This window comes from Hyperolius riggenbachi, chromosome 7, assembly GCF_040937935.1.
Source record: "Hyperolius riggenbachi isolate aHypRig1 chromosome 7, aHypRig1.pri, whole genome shotgun sequence".
NCBI lineage: Eukaryota > Metazoa > Chordata > Amphibia > Anura > Hyperoliidae > Hyperolius > Hyperolius riggenbachi.
Window position 1 is genome coordinate 260,569,354 of NC_090652.1, and position 27,421 is coordinate 260,596,774.

Sequence of the window (27,421 nt, forward strand, 5' to 3'; positions counted from 1 at the left end):
TGCTTCCAGAAGCCCTCAGAAACACTTATGTCCTTGAGTACTTCCAAAGATAGGCAGCTCCATAATACGCCAGCTCACTTTTGTGCATGGGCAGTATGGAGCCACCTGTATTCGGAGGCACTCGGGGACATAAGTGCTTCTGGACCTTTCAGGAATCCCCCCCCCCTTAAAAATCCTGCGTTTGCCTCTGAACAGGTATAGGTTAATTTTTTGATCCTCCAGGGGATTCTTAGATACGCGTTTACATTATACTGTCTATGCTTATCGTTATTTGGTTATGAAGTTATTCAGTTTGTAAAGCTGTGGCTGATATTCATTAAAGTATTGTTACAACTTTCATTCAAAGTGGTATCCTTATTGTAGCGGGAAGGTAGGAACTTGGTGGGAATCGGCCAATAGTTGCTGGAAGTTGTTGGGAAGGGGCAGGGTATCAAGGTGTACCAGCTAAAGGTAGCTGAGTGTGGTATTCCAGGCAGATAGGAAATTATAAAACAGGCATGAATTGTTTTCACAGAGTTCATGTTACCACATAGGCAGTCCCTACAAAGGCTTGTAGAGAAACTTGTCCATTGCTACTTGAGTCCAGGTCTACCATGGTTGCACTTCTCAGACAATTAAAGTTGGATCTCCTGACTTATCAACTAATGAATGAGTCTGTTTTCTCACTATGGAGGTCTCTTTACCACACAGCAGAAGGGATGGAATCTGATTGGTCCATTTTTCAAGCTGCATAAATTTGCATCTCATTGACCAACCGTACACAGCAGTTAAGTTGGAAGCTTTTATTAGTTTACAGGTAACGTTTAAAGTAAAAAAGTTATTGTTTTGTAATATTTAACAGCTTTGAAACAAAATCTTTCAGCACTAAACCTAAATGGATACAGTAACAATAAAAAAACGCTGCACCTTTTCTTAATAAACCTAGAATTAATAAACAAATAATGAAAAAAAAATTCCGTACTCAGTGCATCTTTTCATTACATGATGTATTTATCTGGAGGGAGGCAAAGTTGTTTTCCTTGATGTAAGTTTTTACAAGCTGATCATTGTTCCTTATTGTAAAAGATAGAGAACAATCCTTCAGTCTCACATTGTGAAATGTTAATACAACTTGCTTTTCTTTACATTGAGCTTCCAGATGTCCTTAATTCAAAATCTGTCCTTGTTTCATCCTCTGTTCATCTACGTTTCCTCCGGTAATCATTTTCCTCTCTGTGAGCTATTTTATCATTTCTTTTTTCCCAGACATTTTGTCTGTTTTATACTGAAATGTACCCTAATGCACAGCTTGAAAAGCATATGTAAAACTAATGTGAATCAAAGAGCAAGATCTGCTGAATTTTAAGGAAGGTTAAGAAAGCCTGTCATTTTTTCCCTGTCTGTATTATATATATATATATATATATATATATATATATATATATATATATATATATATATATATATATATATATATATATATATTATATATATATATATACACACACACACACACATATACCGTCTCATTATAGTAAGCTCGGATATAGTGAAACTTTGGGGTTGGTAAACGAATGTCCAGGTTAAAGTGGACTCAGCAGAACTGAAAAGGCTTGGTGTTTCTTTAACAGTTTCACAGCATCAGAACTTTGTTTTTCTTACCAAAGCATCATTTTAGCTGCATTTTTAGCTCCACCCATCAAAGAAAACTGCCTGGGCTTTTTTTCCCTGATGCTGTGCAAAGCATGATGGGATTCCCTATGTTGTTATTCATTTTGCCTAGCAACTGGGAGGGGTTATCAGGACACAGGACAGTTGGAACTGTGTCTCCTGCTCCTTGTTACCTCCTTTCAACCAAAAAGATGGCTGCCCCCATGACAAAGATGGCAGCCCCCATGAATCACAAACATTTGCCTGTTCTTTTAAAACAGGGTGGGTAAGAGATTATATTACCTATCAATTTTAATTAATATAACTAATGTACCTTAATGACAGTATGTTTGTTTAGGCTGAAGTTCCTCTTTAAGTACGGTATACGGATTTAATTCCGGATATAGTAAACAGAAATATAATAGAACTTTGGTTGTAGTGAACCTGTTTTTTGGACCCTGCAATACTCTGTATCCGGCTATAGTGGAAAGTGAGCGGTCACATGCGCCATGAGTGAGTCAGAGAACCATGAGCCGTGGTCAGTGGGCAGGCCAGCATCCACTTGAACCAGCTCGCTATCTGCACCTAATTCAGGACCTGCTTGAATTACCTTGATAGCACCAGCTGGTGCATGGGCATAAAAAGAAACTTAAACCCAGGACTGAACTTCATCCCAGTCAGTAACTGAGCATTTACTTGCCTGCGCAGGGCTTCCCTTTAGCCCCCCATCTATATATGTGCCTCCATCTTGCGTCTACCTGTGCCTCTGAAGTAGCAGTTCAAAGCAGCCGCATCGATGTGATGTCCCCGGCCGCTGCAATACATAGTGGGAGATCTAGTTCATTAATGTGATTACATGTCCCAGCCGGGAGCCATGCTTCTAACTGCGGCACACAGAGAAGCAAGATGGAGACGCGTGTATAGACTTGTAAAACAAATTACTTATTCAAACGACTTTCACAGATTGTGCTCACAAGTAGCACAGAGGAGAACAGACAAAGATTTTTCAAAATGTGTTCCCCCTTGAACCGCATTGCATCCCTTGAATCAGTCATGAATGCAGCAGCTAGACTCATCCATTCTTCCCACTGCTCTGCAATGCCCTACACTGGCTCCCTATCTGCTTCAGAACCAGTTTTAAGATTCTGTGCCTGCCCTACAAGACCTGCCCAACCTACATCTCTGAGATTGTCCACAAATACAGTATATACCTGCCTGCCCCCTCTGGTCCTCCAATGATCTCCGTCTGACCATCCCACGCATTTCTCACTCCCATGCACACCTACAGGACTTCTCAAGAGCTGCCCCCACCTTATGGGACTCCCTCCACCGGACTCGCCCCTTCCCTCAACACCTTCAAGCAAGCCCTCAAAACACACCTCTAAAACGGCCCCCATCTTTGCTCTTCACCCCCATACTTTAACTGTCAGTCGAGCCCTAACTTTTGTGTCCTTCCACCTCCCCTTTAGATTGTAAGCCTTTGGCAATGTCTCCCCCCGCCCCCCCCCCCAACCCCTTAGTGTGTCGCTGCATGATGCATGATCATGCATCTTATACCCCATTTGCATTTATAACCTTGTGCTATGTTGTATAACCGTGCGCTGCCTCTCTGTCTGTCGCCCCTTGTTTACATTTTATGCATCCCTATTTATTGACCAGAAGCACTGCATAATATGTTGGCACTTCATAAATACAGTAAATAATAATAATGGTGCTGAGAGAAATGCATATCTTTCCATTTGTTTATATATCTTTGTGCATTCTAATTAATGGTATGTGGTGTGTGCCGTTATCTCACGTACTGATTACATTATAAGTACCATTCAATTGCTCTGCAATCTCTAACAACTTTTTTTGAACAAATTTTGAAAAGTCTGTATCTGTTCTCCTCTGTGCTACTTGTGAGCACAATCTGTGAAAGTCATTTGAATAAGTAATTGGTTGGCTTGTTTACAGTCGTCTTCTCGCATCAGTGACTTTGGCTCCAGCAGGTGTCTTGCATGCCAAACAGGTCAGGCATAAAAATGTTATGTGACAATAGAATACATAGAGCAGTTCCTCTGTTAGCATTCTTTAGTTCCCGCAAGTAGCCATACTAATAACCACCGATCATAATCACTAACTTGATGAAAAGAAAGACATTAAGAAGATGGAAAATCCTTAAATTCACAATACATCGCATCTTCCAGATGCCTATGGCTACTTCTGTCATTTATATTTAAAGAGAATCTGTACTGTAAAATTCTTACAATAAAAAGCATACCATTCTATTCATTATGTTCTCCTAAGCCCCTCTTAGCTGTTTCTGCCACTCCCTGCTGCAATCCTGGCTTGTAATTGCCATTTTTATCCAGTGATTACAAACAAAAGACATACACTGAGAAGAGCTGAGTGTGTGAGTCATACAGAGTGTGCAGGGGGCCTGGAGAGGGTGTGTATAGCTTCTAGCCAATCACAAGCAGCACAGCACATTTCACACATTCCAGCCTCAGCCCGACAGAGGAGAGAAGATTAGATCATATAACAGAGATAATACAGCCACTGTGCAAATAGGAAAGGCTGCAGTTAGACAGAGCACATTAGAACAGGTATAGGTACTTATAGGGTAGAAGAAATAAGGATAAAAATTTTGTTACAGAGTCTCTTTAAGTTTTTTTCGACCACCTGGATAACAAGGAAGTATTGTATTTTTAGCACCAGTAGACACGCCTGGCCATAAGCCCCATAGCCTATTAACTTTTCTCCTGAGTGTTTTTCCAAGGCTATACTTTTAAAACTTACCAATAAAATACCTTTAACAACTTAACGACCGCCTAACGCCGATAGGCGTCGGCAGGTCGCAGTGGTGTTTTCATGGAAACGACCGCTCTTTTGAGCGGCCGTTCCATGTCAGTTCACAGAGGGTGTCTCCGTGAATAGCCTGCGAGCCTCCGATCGCGGCTCGCAGGCGAAATGTAAACACGCAGGGAAGAAATCCCGTGTTTACATCATTCGGTGTTGCTGTCGCAGAACCTCCGTAAAGGAGATCGGCAATCCCCGGGACTCTGATTGGCCGGGGATCGCCGCCGTCTGATAGGCTAAAGCCTATTAGAGGCAGTACAGGACAGATCGCTGTCCTGTGCCGCCCACTGTGACCAGGAGAGGGAGGGAAGGAGAGGTAGGGGGGAATAGCGCTGTGCAGCCCCCCCCCCCCCGCTCGGGCACACAGAGTGGCGATCAGACCCCCCCACCAGGACATCCCCCTAGTGGGGAAAAAAAGGGGGGGGGGGGGGGGAGTCTGATCGCCCTGCAGCAATCCTGATCTGTGCTGCCGGCTGGAGAGCCCACGCAGCACAGATCATCCAAAACGAACCTGGTCCTTAAGTAGTTAAGGCCAGTCTTACATCTGGTTGTTGCAGCGCACAAAATGTCAATCATATTACGGCAGAGTGAGTTGACAGGGTCCTATGCATAGCGCCACCCCTCCCCCTACATGCCCCTCACCCAGTGATGTACTCCCTGCTAGACAAGAAGGACATAACTGGGATTCCTGGTTTTCCCCGTTATATTCCCATCATTCCTTGAATGCATCCCGAAGCGCCGCTGCCAACATGTTTCCTGCATCACCCATTGAGTTACCTTACTTCCACCGCTGCTGCATCGCCGACGGTAATGGAGTCAGACGGTAATTTATTTATTATTTATTTATTTGTTGTATTTATAAAGCGCCAACATATTACGCAGCGCTGGACATTAATTTAGGTTACAGACAATATTTAGGGGTGACAAACAGCAATATGACAATACAGGAATACAAGAAAACCAGATCACACAGCACAGTATGAGTACAAGGTAATGCTTAGTCAGTCACTGGATGGGAGCATGGAGTTAGGCAAGTTAGGTTCACTCAAATGCATAGCATGGGTGCACAGTAATAGAGGTGCATGATCAGGTAGGACACAAAAGGAGTGAGGACCCTGCCCAAAGGCTTACAATCTAGAGGGAGAGGTAGGGACACGAGAGGTAGGGGAGCAGAGTTCGGCTGTGGGTTTAGAGCAATTGTGAGGGGTGGTAGGCAAGAGTGAAAAGGTGAGTTTTGAGGGCCTTCTTGAAGGTGTTGAAGGAGGGGGCTGCCCTAATGGGTGGAGGTAGGGAGTTCCATAGTGTCGGAGCGGCTCTTGAGAAGTCTTGGAGGCGTGCATGGGACTGGGTGATGCGGGGGACGGTCAGGCGAAGTTCATTGGAGGAGCGGAGTGAGCGGCTTGGTGTGTATCTCTGAGTAAGATCAGAAATGTAGGTTGGACAGGTTTTGTGGATGGATTTGTAGGTCAGACACAATATCTTGAATCTGATTCTGGACTGGATAGGAAGCCAGTGGAGGGATTCACGGAGGGGAGCCGCCCTGGTGGAGCGATGGGAGGAGTGGATAATTCTGGCAGCCGCATTCATGATGGACTGCAGTGGGGCTATTCGGGTCTTAGGGAGTCCAGACAGAAGGGCATTGCAGTAGTCGAGGCGGGAAATTATGAGGGCATGGATGAGGAGTTTGGTGGTGGCAGGGGTCAGGAAAGGGCGAATCTTACAGATGTTACGAAGGTGGAAGTTGCAGGACTTTGTGAGGTTTTGGATGTGGGGAGTGAAGGAGAGTGCGGAGTCCAGGGTGACACCCAGACAGCGGGCTTGAGAGGTAGGGTGAATAGTAGTGTGGTTAACAGTGACCTGCACATCTGGGAGGTCCAGGGATGACCGGGGTGGATAGATCATAAATTCCGTTTTGTCTAGATTTAGTTTTAGAAACCTAGCGGACATCCAGGAGGAGATGGCAGATAGGCAGGAGGAGACCTTGTCCATGGTAGTGGTGGATATGTCAGGGGTGTGGAGATAGATTTGGGTGTCATCTGCATACAGATGATAGTTAAAACCCATGGAGGAGATAACCTTGCCAATGGAGGATGTGTATAGGGAGAACAGTAGGGGGCCAAGGACCGAGCCTTGGGGGACTCCCACTGAGAGGTGGTTGGGGGTGGACGAGGACTCATTGAAGGAGGTCGTGAAGGAGCGGTTGGAGAGGTAGGATGAAAGCCAGGTCAGGGCGAGATCGTGAATGCCCATGGATTGGAGGGACTGGAGGAGTAGGGGATGATCTACTGTATCAAAAGCTGCTGAAAGGTCAAGGAGGAGGAGAATGGTGTATTTACCTTCAGCTTTAGCTAAGGCAAGGTTATTGACCACTTTGGTGAGAGCCGTTTCGGTTGAGTGGGCAGGCCGAAATCCAGATTGCAGTGGGTCCAGTAGTGAGTTGGCATTGAGGTACTGGGTCAGGCGTTTGTGAACCAGACGCTCAAGGAGTTTTGAGGCGAAGGGGAGGAGGGAGATCGGGCGGTAGTAGAAGTAGATCAGAAGGGATAGGGTCAAGGGGGGAGGTAGTGGTATGGGAAGTCTGCAGTAGGTGGTTGACCTCCTCAGTGGTAGTAGGAGTGAAGGAGGTGAGGGGAGGATAGGGTGGAGAAGGAGTAGGTTGTGAGCAGGTGGGAGGTGAAGATTGAAGATTGGATATTTCCTGATGGATAGAGACTATTTTGTTGGTGAAGTGGGTGGCTAAATCTGTGGCAGAGAGGGAGGAAACAGAAGGTGGGGGGGTGGGTTTAAGCAGGGAGTTGAAGGTGCTAAAAAGACGCCGGGGATTGGAAGCTTGTGCTCCGATGAGCTTGGTAAAGTATTCCTGCTTCGCATGAGCAAGGGCAGTGTGGAACTGCTGCAGTGTGGAACTGCTGCGGTAATGCGCTGTTGACTTTGCGGCTGATCGGTCACTTCCGATGCAATGCCGTAAGTGTGCTAAGCCCAATTGCCTTGCTTTGCCGTTGCGTTACCCTGCGATAAAAAAGGGTAATGCAACTATGACAAGTGTAAAAGGGGCCTGTAGCTCCCACCAAGCAATAAATTATTAAAAGTATGTTTCATATTTCCCTTTTACCTCCTTTTTAGTTCTTTTTCAATTGCTAAGTGTTGAAAAGTCAAAAGACAAAAAAATTATCTCAGGAGAAAAGTTAATTGGATAAGGGCCACTTAGGATTAGAGGACAAAATACAGGTAAAAAATATTCTCAAGTCTCAACCTGGTGCATCTTTGTGGTGCACAGGCATCTAGTGGAGCATCTCCCCCTCGTAAGCTAACACTGCTGCCCTGGAGCTCCAGCACAATGGCACCAGCAGGTGCTAGGTCTCCTCTCAAGCTGTCTGCCCTCCTAATCTAAAACTGCTCCCATGGGGCTCTAGCACAGTAGCGGCAGCCAGTGCCAGGTCCTCCTCCAGGCTGTCTTTCCACCACCCCTAAACTAATAGCAATCCTTGCAGAGTATAACCGCAGTGGAGCAACCTCCCATCTCCAGCCGTTGCTCTCCTATATCTTGTGTCCGGTTTTCAATGTCATTGTCATTGGGGCGCCAGCGATGAGAACAAAAGACAGAGGTGCGCGCCAGTTGGAGATGTAAGAGCACGCAGCTGCGGTTATACTCTACATGCACTGCCTCACAGGATTTTATAATATCATCTTTGGTCGGCTTACAGCCTAGCACAGACTTCCTTCAAGCTCTTTATCTGTGGGTGGTAACTGTCATCATCTCCACCTCCCACACGTTGTGTTGTATATTGAACATAAGTGACATTGGCCTCAATTCACTAAACTTAACTCCTGTCTTTAATAACTCTTCTAGAGTTGTTACCATGGTGATAAGGCATGTAGTATTCAGGAAACATTTGACCTCAGGCAAGCCTAAAGTTAACTCTTCTGTCTTTAAATTAACTCTCCAATTCTTAAAATAACTCCAGAGTTAAAGACAGGCTGTTAATTAGCTGCATGTGAAAATAACTACAGAGGAGGTAAATTAACTACAGAGGAGGTAAATTAACTACAGGAGAGGTAACTTAAGGAATGAAGAGGTAAGATAACTCTCTCACGTGGGGAGGTAAGTTTTCTCTTGCCTTATTATCTCTAGCATGATCTTAGTGAATTGAGGCCATTGCCTTATCCACTCATATCCATAGGAAAAGATTCTACTGTTGAAATGTGCTCAGAGTCCAGGACCCTGTCCATCTTGTACTATAGGGCCACATCTTTTGTAGTTACATCTGTGTTTCTTAATCAGCTGCTGTGAAATAAATCACGTTATAGTCTACAGTCCTCTCAGATAGATCCCTCTGTGCAGTATCAGCAGCATGGTCATGCTCAGTATCAGTAAAAGAAGTGACCCTTCTCCCAGAGACGTGTGTAGTTTATTTTATCCAGGATGATTTTTTAGTTCCAGAAGCCACACACAAAGAAGCAACTTCGGCTATCCCACAGATGGTCAAGGCCTGGTTCACATTACCGGGCCGGAAGCAGAACAGACAGGGCCGGATTTAGGCCTAGGCCACGGCCTAGGACACCTCAGGAGCAAGGGCACCAAAGCAGCAGACTAAACTGGTGCAGCATTTGCAAACTTGCAAATGCTGCAATACAGGGAGATCAGGCGGGCGCCTGACCGTGAGTACTCTGCTGCCAGCCATCTGTGCAGTGGCCGCCATGCTCTCTGTGCACGTTGGCATTGTGGCAGGCAGCATTGGAGACGGAGGGGAAGAGGAAACTTCTGCACTGGAGATGAGCAGACTGATGGCTGCTGCGGTGTGGAGGCAAGCTGTACTGAAAGGTGGGAGTGGGAAAGGGAGGGATTAAGGGAGTAATCTGGCTATCTATACTTGAGGGGGAGGGGCAGGGGCCATCAGGCTACCTATATTAGAGGGAAAGAAGGGTGGGGTCATCTGGCTACCAATACTGGAGGGAAGGGGGAGGGGTCATCTCACTAACTATACTAAAAGTGGGCGGCTGATGACATTGGCCTTGGGCGGTAAAAGTACAAATCCGGCCCTGAGAACAGGAACTGTACAAACGGAACAGATGCAAATGGATCCAATGTTAACCAATGGAAACATTCACATCTGTCCGCCGAACGGACCACAACTTTGCAGCACCAATTTTTCCAGACTGCTGAGCCCAGCGGACCGGAAACGGAAGGTTATCACTGCATTGGGGGTAATGGAAGGACGGAACGTTTCTTCACACTAGTGAAGAAACGGACTGCTAAGGGCAAAACCTACTAGGGGTGGGGAAAGGGGGCCGTACCTAAGCAGGCGGGTTCAGCAGCCGGGTGGGTGAGGGAGGGTGTAGCAGCTGGGCGGATGAGGGAGGGTTAAAACTTACCCAGGCTTCCGTCTTCAATTGCTGCTGGGCGGTTTCTTTCAGGCTTCAGGCTTCTTCCGCCTTGTGTCCCACCTCACATCACATGACTAAAACACACTTCCTCCTTTCGGATTGAAGGAGGAAGTGTAGTCACGTGATGTGAGGTGGGACACAAGGCGGAAGAAGACTGAAGCCTGAAATAAACCCTCACCTACCCGGCTGCTGTGGCAACGGAGTAAAAACGGATCTGATCGACCAGTGATCAGATCCGTGTTCACCGATCCATTTGCCAATGTGAACCAAGCCTTACAGATCCTGTGAAGCAGAACCCGGATACGTTTGGATGAAAATGCCAATGTGAACTGAGCCTAAGGGGGTCTATCACTTTCCCTTCCCTATTTATGCAAAGCAGAATCGAAGCATGCACATATATCGCTGCATTTCTAATCTCTCCTTTTCACTCTGCAGCAGGGCATCAGGCACCTGCATTCCACAACAAGACCCTGATGCATGTCACATGACATCAAGGCCTTATGGTGCATGTTGTCACACTGCAGAGTGAAGAAGAGAAAGAAGAAACAAGGCAACATATATATGCTCTCAATAAGGGGGGGTCCAAGGGTTGCTGGCATGCCACACTTGGGGTAGAGGGTTCTGAGGGAAGGTGTGGGTGGTTTCATTTTTTTTTTTTTTAAGCATTGGGCCCCCACAAAGTTGAAAGGGGGGGGGGGGCATGCAGCCTAGTTATGCCCCTGCAAAGAAGGTAACTTTAAAGATGTTTGCATACTGCTGTGAGATACTATCTTTTGGGGTCCATTTACCCACGTTTCACAGATGGCTGCTGCACAAGTAGACCTACAGGATTACTCTCACAGCAGTGATTGCAGTGCATCTGCGATTATCACCGATCATTAACACGCCACATGCAGCATTTTCCCGGTGTTTGCGTTGTGATTCTAATTCACTAGGATGAGAATTGCTGAACGCAATTGTGGAAAAATTGCAGAATAGTGCAATGCAATGCAATAGTGCAATGCAAGGCGATTGTGATCAGAAAATTGTGCTCAGCTATCCAATCATTTAAAACTTTCTGACATGTACGGGACCTTGTACTTAAATCTGTGTCTGTGGCTGGGCTTTACGTTGCTGCATATTGCTTAGCTTGTATGGATTCCACGCTGCTGCCATATACAGTACAGTAGTTATTTTTAATTGTCAACTGGAACAACAAAATACTTTCAGAAACCTACTGCAGGCGATCACCGTCTGGAAAGTATACAATCTATAGCTAATGACATTTTTACAGTGACAAAAATACGTATTTCAAAACTGACATGGTCAGCCAACATGATTTAATTTCTCCAGCACTTCAGGGTTTGAGTGATGGAATCCAACACGCCTGTATTTTAAACTGACATGGAATGAAAAAGCGCCTGCCAGCGGAGACGGGCGAGCGGTGACAACTAGCATCCGCCATGCCTTTGATTAAGCTTCCGCTCAAACGTTTCAACAAGTTCACTAAACTGGAAAAGATGGGCGATTGGCACTATTGGGAAATCTATTATTTAAAAAGAGAAAGTTGCCTGGAGCAGATTTTGCTCTACAAACTTTGCCAAGTGCAACAAATGTTTACAAGTTTCTAAAAATATCATTATTTTCAATGGCTGTATCAGCAAAAGTGAATTTTTTTCACATAAAGGTCCTATTCCAGGGGATAAGTAGCTTATAAATGCAAACTACTTATAAATATCTTAAGGTGCGCAAATGCAGTCTTTGTCAGCACTATCGGATAGTACGCCTGTATTTTCAAATCAATAATTCACAGTACAATATATATATAGCGCAACACAGTCCTGCACAGCCTATTGCCGCGCTACAGGTGTCTCAATATATCCTGGTATCTTGAGGGCTTGTTCTTGTAGTTCACCACCACCACACCAACTAATGGAATGATATTTCACCCTTTTCTTAGACCACCATCGGTCTAAATGACGCCTTGGGGTTATTCCCGTGTCACCCCCGACCTCTACGACCTCACAGCCGTCCTTATCTCGTTTTGATATGGGTTGTATATACCTCCAAATAAAAACTGCTCATAGCGTAATACCATTTTAAAATTAAAACCTCTAAAATGTATTGCACTTACAAATTTCTTGGTAAAACATCCAGCATGAGTTTTTACGGGCTCTCCCCCGTATCAGTGGCCTCTGGTGGGCTCTCCGATGATATCAACACCGCTGAGGTCCGGCCGCCGCGCGCTCAGCTGTCCGTCAGTCTTGGCGTCTGCCCACCGCTCTCACACTCCACACCACTTCCTGGGTCCCGCCCTAAAGTTTTGTCACATCAATGGTTTCCTGGGTCCCGCCCTACTAGTTTCGTCACATCAGACTCATCAGGAGTCCTGATGAGTCACTGATGTGACGAAACTAGTAGTGCGGGACCCAGGAATTGGCGTTCAGTGTGAGAGCGGTGGGGAGACACCGAGATGGACGGACGGATGAGCGTGCGGCGGCCGGACCTCAGCGGTGTTGATATCATCGGAGAGCCCACCAGAGGCCACTGATATGGGGGAGAGCCCGTAAAAACTCATGCTGGATGTTTTACCAAGAAATTTGTAAGTGCAATAAATATTAGAGGTTTTAATTTTAAAACGGTATTACGCTATGAGCAGTTTTTATTTGAAGGTATATACATCCCATATCAAAACGAGGAGATAAGGACGGCTGTGAGCTCGTAGAGGTCGGGGGTGATCTGGGTATAACCCCAAGGTGTCATTTAGACTAATGGTGGTCTAAGAAAAGGGTGAGTCCCATTCCATTAGTTGGTGTGGTGGTGGAGAACTACAAGAGCAAGCCCTCAAGATAGAAGGATATATTGAGACACCAGTAGCGCGGCAATAGGCTGTGCAGGACTGTGTTGCGCTATATATATATATTGAACTGCAAACTACTTATCACCTTGCCATCGCACAAGGATTACTGGCAAATCTTATTGCCGGTTTCACTCCTGCATTGGCCAATTGTTAGGGAGCATTACTCAGGCGAAAAAAGCCATCTTCCGCCGCTGCATCTGGGGTCTCTTTTAACCTGAAGGCCCCCAGAGCTCCCCATCAGTCAGTCCATCCGAGCAATTTACCTGCAGCTGCCAAACAGCAGCCGCCCTTTGCTGTAAGTCCAGTCAATGTAATTATCTCTGAGCCCCAGCAAAGCATCTTTAAAGCTCCCGCCAGGGCTCCCCATTGGTCCACTGTCTGTACAGACATGTGAAGGTGTGCGTTAGGGTTTAAGCTAACACTTATGTGGGTGTAAAGAACTTACTGGGCGATTAAATTGCCCAAGCAAGTTCTTTAACACTCGGGGGGGGGTTGGTAAATGTAATTGTATTAGGCGATGCCCCCATTGCCTCATTTAAGAACTCTCTAGCGATAAGCTCTGGTGAGTTTGGTAATAGGATGGCCCAAACAGCGATATGTGGCATGTTAGTTGGGGTTGACTTGGTTTGTCTCTTTGGTTTGTCTCTTGGTCGGTATTGGTCGGTATAGTGAAATCAGTAATTACGGTAAGCCAGTATGTAGCCCTAAAACAATGTCCATAGTGTTCAGAGTGCATCAACAGATCAGATTACCAACTGTCCCTCAGAAGGGCCCATAGTGTGATCCCATCATTAGGGACAGTTATGGAGGCCATAAATTTAGTGATTTTGTTGGCCGATCAACCAAGAGACAGATCTCTCTCAGATTGAATCTGATCGGAGAGAGATCTGTTGGCCACCATAAACCGCAGGCTGATTCTTGATCAATCTCAGCATGAAATCTTTCCGGAATCGGCCTTGTGATGCCTCCATGCTGCCACGCCACCCCTGAACGCTGTCCCCCTAATGTTTTATGTCACCGCCCTCACCTGGTGCCTGTGCACTTATACTTTACTCGTCCTCATTGTACTTCCGCATTGGCGCCCACACGTGATGGCCTGGCATTATAGCATGTGGGGTTTATGTGTGACATCACACATGCGCCCCACATGCTATCTGCCAGTAGTCAAATGGAGCCCAACTGCGAAACTAGGACATAGTCACTCAGCACGGACAGTCTATAGGTAAAGTATAACTGCACATGCACTGGAGAGGACAGCGGCTGGTGGTTTCTGCTGCGCACTCAATCGAGCTTGTCAGCCCGAGGTTTTCCAGCATGTCTGTTCAATACATGCAACCAATTTTGGCACAAAATTGGTAGCCTTGTCGATTGGGAAAGCTCTTTGCAGCATCGATTTTCATCAGATACAATTATAATTACCAAATCTGATGGTCAATTGGCCACCAAGTCTACAGATGTATGGCCATTTTTAATCTAAGTGTCACTTGACCCATGGCAAAGCAGGAGCAGAGAGTCGTGCCTGCCTGGTAAGGCCTAGTCCACACTAGGTCCGTAAACGTATCCGAGGCTCCCTTTTTTAGCCCTGATGAAAAACGGAGTCCCGGATACTAATGTTAACCACTTTACCCCCAGCCGTACGGATTTCTCTATCCCTTTTCCCATCCTTTTACCACCAGGGACGGAGAAATCTGTACTTCCCGCGCTCCCGCCGCTGCCCGCGCTCCCGCTCGCTAGGGCTGCACGATTTTAGGGAAAAATTGAAATTGCGATTTTTCTCTTAGAAATTGCGATTTCGATTTTTTCACTATTTTTTTCAAAACAAGCTTTAGCACTAAATTCACAATGTACAGTAACATTTACAAACATGCACTGGCAGAAAATGAAATGATATTATCAAACTGAGTGTAGTATGATGTCATTTTCTGTCAGGTTTGTAAATGTTACTGCATTCATGCGCAGAGTAATTTAATACAGTCCTGCGACAGAGAGAGAGAGGGGGGAGAGAGAGTGGGGCAGAGAGAGACACACAGAGAGGGAGGGGAGAGAGAAGGAGAGAGAGTGAGGAGGTAGGGAGAGAGGGATGGTGGCCTGGCTACCACAGGGGCTGGTAGACCTGGGCCACTGGTGGCACTGGCAGAGCTGACAGTGGCCGCAATGTTAGTGTGGCTGAGGGTGGTTGTGGCCATGATGTCCTGTGACCGAGAGAGGGAGAGAGAGAAAGAGAGGGGGAGAGAGAGACAGAGAGAAAGGGGAAGAGAGAGAGAGGGATAAAGTGACAGAGAGAGGGAGAGACAGAGAGAGGGAGAGACAGAGAGGGGAGAGAGAGACAGAAAGAGAGAGGGGGAGAGAGAGAGACAGAGGGGGCAGATAGATGGGGGGGGGGAGAGAGAGGGAGACAGAAAGAGAGAGGGGGAGAGACAGAGAGCAAGACAGGGAGGGGGAGAAAGAGAGAGACAGAGGGGGCAGATAACAGAGGGGGGAGATAGATGGGCAGGCGAGAGACAGAGAGGGGGAGAGAGAGACAGAGAGGGGGAGAGAGAGAGAGAGGGCAGATAGATGGGGGGAGAAAGAGCCAGAGAGAGGGAGAGAGGGAGACAGAAAGAGAGAGGGGGAGAGAGACAGAGAGGGGGGGGGGGGGGAGAGAGACAGAGAGGGGTGAGAAGAGAGACAGAGTGGTGGGAATAGAGAGGGAGGAGGAGATACAGAGTGGCCGGAGCTAGAGGTGGCCGCTGCACAATGCAGGTGGAAGGACTGGCTGAGGGATCTCTGTTGGCAGGCTGAGGCCTCTCGCTCCCTGCCACCATTAAGTCTAGCAGGCAAAGCAAAGTTGCTCACCGATGGCAGGCAGCGGGCATCCATTTCGCGCTGGCGGAAAGGGGGCAGCGGTGGGCATCCATTTTGCGCTGGCGGAAAGGGGGCAGCGGCGGGCATACATTTCGCGCTGGCGGAAAGGGGGCAGCGGCAGGTCGTCATTACTTCAAGGCGGGCGGCAGGCAGCGTGACTCCGGTCTTTACCGGATTCTGCCTCCGCCCGCACACCGGTCCAGCACTGCATATTTGTGCATATTTGTGAATGAATGAGCCGGGCAGCAGGGGGGCAGTCCAGTCTAGAGCGGCACACAGCGCCATCAATCACTAGATAGAGATAGTATGACGGCGGCGGTAGGCGGAGCTGTACCCTCTGTACAGATCCGCCTATCGCCTCCGTCATACCATCTCTATCTAGCTATTGGTGGCGCTGTGTGCTTCTCTGGACTGGACTCGCCCTCCCCCTGCTGTCCGGCTCATTGACATTCATAAATATGCACTGTCTTCTGCCAATCAGTGGCTCTCTATGACGGCGCGGCGGTAGGCGGGACAAAACTGACTAAACCGCAGCTACTGACGATCTGTAGATCGTCTGCACGTGAATTGCGGTTTTCGGTTTAAAACCGCAAAACCGTGCAGCCCTACCGCTCGCTCATGCGGGCACTCCCGTTCGCATGCATGCCGCCGTCCGCTCGGAGATCAATGAACGGGAAAAAACATTCCCGTTCGTTGATCTAAGCCCCACAATGATCCGCTGCTTCTATGAGAAGCAGCGCGATCATTGTGAAAAAAAAACAAAAAACTTTCCCAGCCTCATAGCACTTCCTGCAAGCATCCTTCCGGACGCTTGCAGGTTGCATAAACAAAATGTTACTGTGGCCAAATAGTAAAACTACACCCTAAAGCATTTTTCACATACAAATACATTAATTTTACACAAAAAAAAATTCATTACCTCCCACACTCCCCAATTTTTTTTTTTTTTGTAATAAAAAAAAAATAAAAAAATGTACAATTAAAAAAAATACATAAATAGTTACCTTAGGGACTGAACTTTTAAAATATTTATGTCAGGAGGGTACAACACTGTTACTTTATAAACTATGGGCTTGTAATTAGGGATGGACGCAAAACTGAAAAAAATGCACTTTTATTTCCAAATAAAATATTGGTGCCAAACATTGTGATAGGGACATAATTTAAACGGTTTTATAACCGGGACAAATGGGCAAATAAACTTCATGGGTTTTAATTACAGTAGCATGCATTATTTAAAAACTATAATGGCCGAAAACTGAAAAATAATGAATTTTTTCCCACATTTTCCCTATTTTCCCTTTAAAACATATTTAGAATAAAATAATTGTTGGCATAATGTCCCACCTAAAGAAAGCCTAATTGGTGGCGGAAAAAACAAGATATAGTTAATTTCATTGTGATAAGTAATGATAAAGTTATAGACGAATGAATGGAAGGAGCGCTGAAAGGTGAAAATTGCTCTGGTGCTCAAGGGGTAAAACCCCTCAGTGGTGAAGTGATTAAAAATAGCAGCCGTCCTCACCCAAGAAAAAAACTGATCCGTCTGCGTTTGCAGGGACCCGTTTTCAAAACCTGAACGGAAGGTCCGGAATTGCTGCATTTTTACAGACCACCGATACACAGATGGGTAGTGAAAAGCAATGGGAAAACGCAACTCCATCTCCACAGGCAAAATAGCACCCAAAACGGATGAAAAAAACGGATAGCCTGAACTTCCTTCTCCTCCCCTCAACGTCATCTCTGACAAAGCCACTCCCAAAACACTCCGCTGTATATTACAAATATCCTTACATGGAGCTAATCTACTTTCTTTACAGAACAACCACTCCCACTTCCCATCTATTGTCCCAAATCCACTCCCACAGCCCCCACCACTACATTCCCCATGCTCAAAAAATGGTAAGTAACCTTTTTTTCTAAGCATTAACCACACCCACCTCCTGCCCACTGATTCCCATTGACAAAATTATTGATTATTGGCCCAAAAACTCCTCCCACTACCTTCCTAATGGCCAAATTCCATAGAAAACCATAGAGACGTTTTCTGTCCGTTTTTGGGGGGTAAAAAACGGAATGGAGACGGATGCAAAACTGATGCACTTTTTTTGAAAAAATAATCAGTTTGCGGTCTGGTGGTACTTCCCCTAATCCCGGACTGCAGCGTCCGTCCTGCAACCGTGCCTAGTGTGGACCTAGCCTTAGTATAGCTGATACTTAACATTACCCTGCTGACCTCTTTAACCTTATGGTCACACTTGATATATGGAGGAATGCACTACAGTGTAATTTTCCATACTGGGAGCGACATGACTACACCTGTTCCATTGGGGCCTTACACTTGCATTTATGATATGGGGGGCACAATAGTTGAACTTGTTATATGGGGACATTATGTCTGCGTTTGGAATTGTTACATGGAAGACGCATTTGGCTACATTTGGTATATGGGTGACAATATGGCTGCATTTTTTAATTTGAAGAACATGATGCCTGCATATCAGGGCCGGTTTTCTGGAAAGGCCACAAGGGCCCGGAAATTGGGCGGCTGCAGCCCAAGGGGCTCCTGGTCACGAAAAAGAGGTTGATACCTATGAAAGCGGAGGCCATTAATGGGAAGCAACTCAGAAAAAGGGAAGCTAATGTCCATACAAGCTGTTCAAGGAAGAGAGGGGCTGCAGTACATGGGTACACATGCATACCTCCCAACTTTTTGAGATGATAAAGAGGGACACTTAAGCCACACCAATGCCACACCCATAGCCACGCCCACAACACACCCCTAGTGGCGCATTCCAAACAGATTTCATAAGAAAAATATTTTCCTTTATAATTCAAACCACAATGATCCTTTCTATCCTGGTTCATTTTACTTCATGTTTACATTCTAAAATAAGAAGTATATCAATTGGAAGAAGGATGGGAATAAAGATTTAGAGCCAACACATTTTTTCTGTAGAAACTAGAAAACTACATTGAATTACATTACAGCAGTCCTGAAAGAGGTAGAAATAAGGAGGAAAGAGGGACAGACTGGGGGACAGGGCCCCCAGAGAGGGACATTTAGGAGCTAAGTAACAAATAAAATCTGCAATACAATCACACAGGAAAAAAAGCATGTGTGCAAAGAACCAATGACCAGGAAACAATCTGCAACAAGAGAAAGTGCCCAGAAACAGAAGCAGCAATTTGTGAACACTCACTAGATACATGACAGGCTGCCCACGGAAGAGGGTCAAAGTGTGAAAGACGAGCTCCAGGGAGATCAGAGGCTCAGTGAGGCAGTGATAGAGATAAGGCTGATAAAGAACAACACTGGAAATGCACGGGAGACCAGAGAGAGCTGTGGTGTCACAAACAAGTAGAAGCTCACCAGCTCTGCTACGCTCTCTCTGATCTGCTCTACCGGGAAGCTGCAGCACTTCAGGTTTGCCGCTCTCTCCAGCACAGGCACACCTCCTCCTCCACTGGTTAGTATTAAGGAGGAGGAGCTATAGACGGATCCCCTGTGAGTGCTTTACAACCAATGAAAGTATAAAACGTCATGCACAGGCGCAGTCGTTTATTCACCGAGCTGCGGGATTTTTCTTTTACCGGGTCCGGCACTGAACTTAATTATGCGCATTACAGACAGCTTAAACTGCCTGACTTTTTCACAGGCAGCCTGTAAATATACTGGCAACACTCAGGAAGGTGACAAGCAGGCTGCACAGTGTTGGTGTCTGTATGGAGAAGGGGAGACAGTCGGGCAGGGAGGAGGAAAGCGGGATTTGACAGCCAGAAGGCGGGAGGCGGGACCAGGGGGCGTAAACCAGGATAGTCCCGCCCAAATCGGGACTGTTGTGAACTATGCACATGGAAGAGGGGATGCACATGGAATGGAAGGTGCGATGCTGCACAAGGAAGGGGAGTCCCAACACATTTGGCCTAGGGGCAGAAAAAAGTATAAATCCAGCCTTGCTGCATAAATGGGACTTATGGTCCTTGACTTGATGGCTGCACTAGTTATAAGAAGGCATGATGGCTGCACTAGTTATACTGGAGGCTTGATAGATGTACATGTAATATGGGCCACATTTAATAGTTACACACACAATGGCTTTCTGTCAGCTTTTAAATCCATTTTACTTTCAGTATAGGGTTTTCTTTTTTGTTTATTGGCAGCAAAGGAATGTGCCAGGATGGGGCATCTGTTGGGTTTCTTCATTCAGAGAGCCAGGCTCCGCGGCACAGCTGAAGGTCATCTAAGAACAACTGAGCTGATAAGAGGTTCTTAGTACTAGAATGTCAAAAGCCTTCTATAAGAACCATGCTTGTAAGAGAACCTGTCTTGTGTAAGAAGCTTTTAACCACTTAAGGACCAGGCCATTTCTCCCAGATCTGTGCTGCGTGGGCTCTCCAGCCCACAGCACAGATCAGGAATCAGCCAGGGCGATCAGATTTCCCCCCTTTTTTCCCCACTAGGGGGATGTCCTGCTGGGGGGGTCTGATCACCGCCGTCTATTTTTGCCTTGCTCCTTAAAGAGGATCTGTATTGTTAAAATCGCTAAAAAGTAAACATACCAGTGCGTTAGGGGACATCTCCTATTACCCTCTGTCACAATTTCGCCGCTCCTCGCCGCATTAAAAGTGGTTAAAAACAGTTTTAAAAAGTTTGTTTGTAAACAAACAAAATGGCCACCAAAACAGGAAGTAGGTTGATGTACAGTATGTTCACACATAGAAAAATACATCCATACACAAGCAGGCTGTATACAGCATTCCTTTTGAATCTCAAGAGATCATTTGTGTGTTTCTTTCCCCCATGCACTAAAGTTTCAGGCTGCTCTTTTCTTCCTGCAAACAGCTTTGCCCTTGTTTGTAATTCCTCAGTATGTGAAAGCCCAGCCAGCTCAGAGGACGATTTATCCAGCTTGTAAAAGATAAGAGAGAAGAGAGAAACTGCTCTAATCTAAATAACACACAGGCAGTGTGCAGAGAGGGGCCTGGAATTGTGAGTTCATAGCAGAACCACAACACTGAAGAACTTGGCAGCCTTCCAGACACAGGCCGACAAGTCTGACAGGGGAAAGATACATTGATTTATTACAGAGACAGTGATAGTATAAAGTGCTGCAGTTAGCCAGAACACATTAGAATAGCTTTTGGAACTTGTAGGATGATAAAAAACAGGATGCAATTTTTGTTACGGAGTCTCTTTAAAGGGAAGGTTCAGGGACGCTTTGAAAGAAAAAAATATCTAAATCCACTTACCTGGGGCTTCCTCCAGCCCGTGGCAGGCAGGAGGTGCCCTCACCACGGCTCCGCAGGCTCACGTGGGCGCCTCACGTGGGCGCGCTGACGTCATCGGACGTCCTCCGGGCTGTACTGTGCAGGCGCAGAACTACTGAGCCTGCGCAGTACAGCCCGGAGGACGTCCGATGACGTCAGCGCGCACCAGTGAGACGCACATTGGAGCGCAGAAGAGCCCGACCTGGCAGCCGGCCTGGCCAGGTCGGGTGCACCACCGGAGGAGACCGGGAGCCTGCGGAGCCACGGCGAGGGCACCTCCTGCCTGCCACGGGCTGGAGGAAGCCCCAGGTAAGTGGATTTGGATTTTTTTTTTCAAAGCGTCCCTGAACCTTCCCTTTAAAGCCCCCCTCCGCAGTGATTTTTGGCCTCCCTGTCCTTCCCTCTCTCCCCTCTTTCCACTGGGCGGCGCAGGATGGAGATCCGTCCTGCACCGCCTCTAATAGGCTTCAGCCTATCAGACTGCAATCAGAGGCCGGGGATCGCCGATCTCCTTTACGGCGCTGCTGCGGAGCAGCGCCGTATGATGTAAACAGTGGGAATTTCTTCCCTGCGTGTTTACATTTCGCCTGGGAGCTGTGATCGGAGGCTCACAGGCAGTTCACAGAGACACCCTCCATGAACTGACATGGAAAGGCCGCTCGAACGGCCGTTTCCATGTAGAACCACTTAAGACCTAGGTCCGCCGATTGGCTGACTGTGGTCGTTAAGTGGTTAAGGTAGCCGTACACTGGTCGATTTGCCATCATATTCGACCAACAGATAGATCCCTCTCTGAACAAATCTGAACAGAGAGGGATCGTATGGCTGCCTTTACTGCAAACAGATTGTGAATCGATTTCAGCCTGAAACCGATTCACCATCTGCTGAGCTGCCGCCTGGCGTACATAAAAAAAGGGCATCGGGAAAAAAGGGCGCGTGGTGTAAACGATAAGCAGTATTATCGTTTATAGAAATATTGTGTAGAATTTCGTTTACAAATAGTGTTTTAAGAATTTATAAATCATTAAATAATGTGTATGAGATCGGCAATTCTTAAAACGTTAATCTTCCCCGTTTCTAAACTGAAACTTATATTTACGTTTGTTAAAAACCCTCCCTGTACCTATCCCTAACCCCTAGACCCCCTGTTGGTGCCTAAACCTAAGACCCCCCTGTTGGTGCCTAAACCTAAGACCCCCCTATGGATAATAATGTTTTACAAACATTAATAAATAAAAAATGTAAATAAAAAAATGTAAATAATTTTTTTGGGTGGATAATAATGTTTTAGAAATGTTTTAGAAATAGTGATTTAGTATCTTTATAAACGTTATTCGTCACGGGCTCATTTTGTAAAGTTAAATCATCACAAGCACAATTATAAAACCTTAAAAATCTCCGGGGCGCCGTTTGTAAAACGTTAATAATCTCCGGCGCCTTTTTTCCCCTGTTCGGCGCCCATTAAACGATATTTATAATGGGAGTGAATGGGGCGCCCTTTTTGTCCACTTGTCTCATGCGCCCAAATCTCATGCTTCCGCCGCCTGTCCCCCCCCCCCCCCCCCCCCCCGGGCCCTCGCATACATTACCTGAAGCCTGGTCCCGGGCATCTTTTCCGCATCACCTCCCGGCTGGCATCTTCTCTGCATCACCTTCCGCATCACGACATCCGCGTATAACTTTCTGTCCCTCCAGTGACAGCGGAAGTTCAAATAGAGCGCCCTCTATTTGTACTTCCGCTGTCACTGCAGTGACACAGGAAGTTATACACTGATGCCGTGATGTGGAAGGTGATGCGGAGAAGATGCCAGCCGGGAGCCGGGAGGTGATGCGGAGAAGATGCTGGAAGCCAGCTTCAGGTAATGTATACCTGCGTCGGTCGTGTGCCGCTAGCGATGCCCTCCCTTCCCGCGGGCGATCGACGGTAATTTCCTGCACGGAGTGATCGACGGGATCGATCTATTTCGAGACGAAATAGATCGAAATTTAGCGTTTATGTGAACGATGTGACAGCAGATTCGATCCCAGTGATCGAATCTGCTGTCGATCGGCGGGTAATCGGCCTAGTGTATGGCCAGCTTAACACTCTAGCAAGGATTATAAAGCACTTAAAAACACAATAGGGAATAATAAAGCACACATCACTTATTTTCTTATGTTAAAGTGGTGTTTAAACCTATTCCCCTCACACCATGTTTTCTAGGTAGTCAAGGTGGGTAGTCAAGGCCTTATCTTCACAGCAGTAACTGTCAGAAAGTGCTAAGATAATAGCACTGATTCTGCTTCCACTAATCTGAGCACTAAGTAAGGTTTCCCTGTTTGTCTTTAACCACTTCCATATCCTGGTCATTTTCACAGTTCAGCTTGGCTCTGATTGCTTTGGCGTTAAGTTTAAAAATAATTATCACAACTAAATGAACTATATATTGTTTTATTCAGGACAAATTAGGTTTTTTTGTCGCTGATATCTGTTTTTATTAATGACATTATTTTCTATGTATTTTAAAAGGAAAATAAGGAAAAAAGTGAAAAAATACACAATTTATCCACTTTTATACATTATAGCTTTAATGTAAATAGCTTCTATTGTAATAGCTTCTATTTTAATGTAAATAGCTTCCACACATTTTATTTGTCTGTCTCTCCTGTTTATCTCTTCTGTTTATTTAAACAGTTCATTTGTTTTAATATGTATTAGTAACACATTGTATATACCCTACTCTCGTTACATCTCTACTCCTGGAATGTTAGTTCACTTCTTTACACATTAATCCTGCCACTGAGTTCCTTGGGAGGAAGAGAGGGGTTTTCTGTCTTTCCTTTAAGCCTCATCTACACGCGTAGATGAGGCTCCGATGTGCCATCAGCGGCTTGATTGATAAGATCCGAAAGGTCGGATCTCGCCACCGCAGATTCCCTGCTCGGTCCCCACGAGGGGACAATGGCAGGGAATAGAGCGGAAGATAAGCGGCGCCGGGCGGGGACGAGGGCGGATCAAATGCGACGCACGCGTGGGCGAGCGGTGACGCAGCGGGTACGCGCGGGGATGCGGAAGAGGCGATCCGGCGGCTAATGGAGCCGCCGGATCGCTCCGATGTAGCTCCGTGTAGATGGGGCTTTAAACTGTGTAGCATTGTTATCAGCTCAGAGATAAATAAACAGTGTTATCTACAATTTTGTAGCGAGGGGAGTGCAGAGACTTATTTTCACCTCATGGAGCAGGAAGTGGTTACATTTAAAGTAACTTTTCACCATTTAGTGGGAAATCAAAAGGCCCACTTCTACCCCACCCTCATCACCAACACCAGTCATTGGCAATGTGTGGTGCTTTGTCTACCCAGGGGTGTCAAACTCAAATTCAAAGTGGGCTGTAATTGAACACTGGGACCAAGTCACTGCCCGACCTTATTGTTTAGTGGCCAACCTCTCCAGTATAAAGTTCCCTGGTGTCTAGTGCCCCCTCTCTCCCTCTACTATACAGTTCCTTGGTGTCTAGTGGCCCTCCTCCCACGTATGTATGTTTCAGTCACACTTATGCTGGAGCCAAAGTCACTCTGTGCTGCCAGCTTAAACTCTGATATATATTTTGACTCTAATTGCCACTCTCCCAACTCCTCCCACCCCACCACTATCCATGCCACATCCCCAGGCCACCTGATTTGCTCCTGATTTTTGCATCCCCAATGTGTTACAATAATGCATTACCACCCCTGCCACATACAGTTCTCAGGGAAGAGGTCCATGGCTGACACCTTCTTTTTAATCAATAGTGAAGGGAGGGAAAGGGAGGCACAAGCTCTACACCTCCTCCCAGATTATACTGTAGGTGGCAGCAGAGCTGGATCATCCACAAGGTACCTTAGGTAGGCGCCTAGGGCCTGGAGAGTCTAGGGACCCATTTTATGCTAGCCCCCAACAACTCTTGCACAAAAAGTAAGGTGGCCATCAAAGGTGGACCCAAAGTCATTGCTTGCCTAGGGACACAATTCACCTTAATTACCTTCTAAGTGGCAGGAGCCACAGCAGGAACATTGCAACAGAAAGCAGGAAACTATTATTGGGTCTTCTGTACATCCTGGTGGAAAAAGGGGGGGGGGGGGGGGGGTCGATAAGGGGTAGGAAGGGACCATCCTAAAGTATGGGGAGGGGGGAATATTTAAAAGTGTATATTGCTTTAAGTGTCCTTAAAAGTCTTTGGTTTTGTTTTGTTGTGTGTTTCATTTTCCTTCCCGCCTAAAAATAAACCCTGAAAATAATTATTCATTGGAGCTCATTCCCAAGACAGCTTTCTCTGCATGCCCACATGCACAAGCATACTCTCCGCTTCCCAACCATTTCATTTCAATAAGGCCAACATTGGCAAGTACGCTCTATAATCTGTAAAGAGGCCAAGCAACCCTGGGAGAATAGACTGCCGTAGTCACTGATAATAGTCAGATGGAGACCTGAAGATTTCACGTAGTTTATTTTGCTATATTTTTTTTTTTCATTTTTTGCCTTCATTACGTACCATCTGTTTATTTCCCTGATACATACACCAGTAGCCTTTTATTTACTAGATTCAGTCATTCCACCAAAAAGCAGCTGCTGTTGATGTGTTTGACACAAATGATTTTATTTTATCCTGTGTGATTTGTTTCCTTTTTATTTTACCAAGCATACACTTTTCCTATGTTAAAATATCACTTTACTTTGTTGCTTATATGCACAATGCTGCTTTTTTAAATATTAGCTCTAATGCAAATCTGGCTGTATACTTACTAAAAGAAAGATCAACCCAGCGATCAATGTCCCATGCTGAAAAGGGAACTGCAGTAAGAGGTATACGGAGGCTGCCATATTTATTTCCTTTTAATCAATACCAGTTGCCTGGCAGTCCTGCTGGTCTATTTCTCTGCAGTAGTATCTGAATAACACCAGAAACATGCATGCTGCTAGTCTTGTCAGATCTGACTTTAAAGTCTGAAACACCTGATCTGCTGCATGCTTGTTCAGGGGCTATGGCTATTAGTATTAGAGGCAGAGGGTCAGCAGGGCTGCCAGGCAACTGGTATTGCTTAAAAGGAAATAAATATGGCAGCCTCCGTATACCTTTCTCTTCAGTTCCCCTTGAAGCTTCTGTTTAAATTAGATTTCACTAAGAATCTTTTATTTATAGGGTACCTGCAACCAGCAAGAAAAGAAAAAGCTTGACACTTACCTCAACTTTGTGGCACACCGTGGTAAAAATGGGTGTGGCTATGTATCAGAGGAAAAGTGGGTGTGGTAATGGGTGAGGCCAAATGTACATGAATTTAGCTGTGAAGCGACTTACACAGTGGACATGACCAGCAAAACATTGGCCGAAGCTACCTCTCCATTAATTAAAAAAAAAATCCCTCTCCACAAATCCATAATTAAAGAGCCTGCACCCCCCCCCCAAAAAAAAAATATAAATAGGTAGCATTTAACATAAATAGGCAGAGTGTCCCCTGAACTTAACTAGGTAGAGTCCCCTCACCTGGCTTCTGTTTTCCTCGGCTGGCTGGCCTAGTGATGCTGTGTGGGTTGGCCTGGCATATGGTGATGCTGTGCTGGTCTGGCTGGAGGTATGCTGTGCTGGCATGCTGTGCTGGACTGGCAACAATGGCAGTGAACTGTAATAAAAATAACAAATAAAATAGCTGATCATTTTTTTTTTCACAATAATTATTTATAAGTGATTTAGTCAGTGTTTTCCCATTATAAAAATCCTCACCCCGATTTATAACAGGTGGTGACATATTTAGTCCTGCCAGGTGACCTCTGTGCATAGATCTCTCAGTAAGACATGGTTTGCTTGGCAGTTGGAAAAAGCCATTATTTCCCACAATGCAACGAGGTGACACAGTAAACTGTCAGCACCATGGTCCTCCTGACATCACACTATTGGAGGAGTTTCACCACAATATCAGCCATACCAATGTCCCTGATGCTCTATTCGAGAAAAAGTAAAGATTTCTCGTGCAAAAGGGGGATCAGCTACTGATTAGGATGAAGTTCAATCCTGAGTTTAAGTTCCTCTTTAACCACTTAAAGAGACACTGAAGCGAAAAAAAATATATGATCTAATGAATTGGTTGTGTACTATGAATAATTACTAGAAGATTAGCAGCAAAGAAAATATTCTCATATTTTTATTTTCAGGTATATAGTGTGTTTTCTAACATTGCATCATTCTATAATATGTGCACATTACACAACACTCAGCATTCAAAATGATTCTTTCAGAGCAGTCTGTGAACTAATGACCTCTCCTCTGGCAGATAAAAAGAAAACTGTTCACTTACAGTTGAGATAATAAAAGTTAGATAACAGCCCTCTCCACGACTTTGAAAGTCGTAGAGATTAATTGCTTTTTTGCATAGAGATAACAACTGGAGTTTCTTAACTCTTCCTGTACTGGAAACAATTACACTGATGTATCTGATCTTAATGTTGTATTTATTAGCTGTACTACACATACAAATCATAATATCATAATTTTTTTTCCGCTTCAGTGTCTCTTTAAGGACCGGGGCTGTTATTGCAGATCTGCGCTGCATGGGCTCTCCAGCCCGCAGCGCAGATCATGTGCACGGCAGGGCGATCAGA

At 45.8% G+C, this 27,421-nt stretch overlaps 1 protein-coding gene across 1 annotated transcript in view; it reads right to left on the reverse strand.

Annotated features, from left to right (window-relative positions):
• The window catches only part of XIRP2 (xin actin binding repeat containing 2), a 686,858-nt gene extending 660,417 nt beyond the window's left edge, over nucleotides 1-26,441 (reverse strand). The window contains exon 1 of the mRNA XM_068245604.1: nucleotides 26,310-26,441. The gene's annotated coding sequence lies outside the window, so the exon portion shown is untranslated. The remainder of the gene's footprint in view (nucleotides 1-26,309) is intronic.
• Nucleotides 26,442-27,421: the final 980 nt, after the last annotated feature.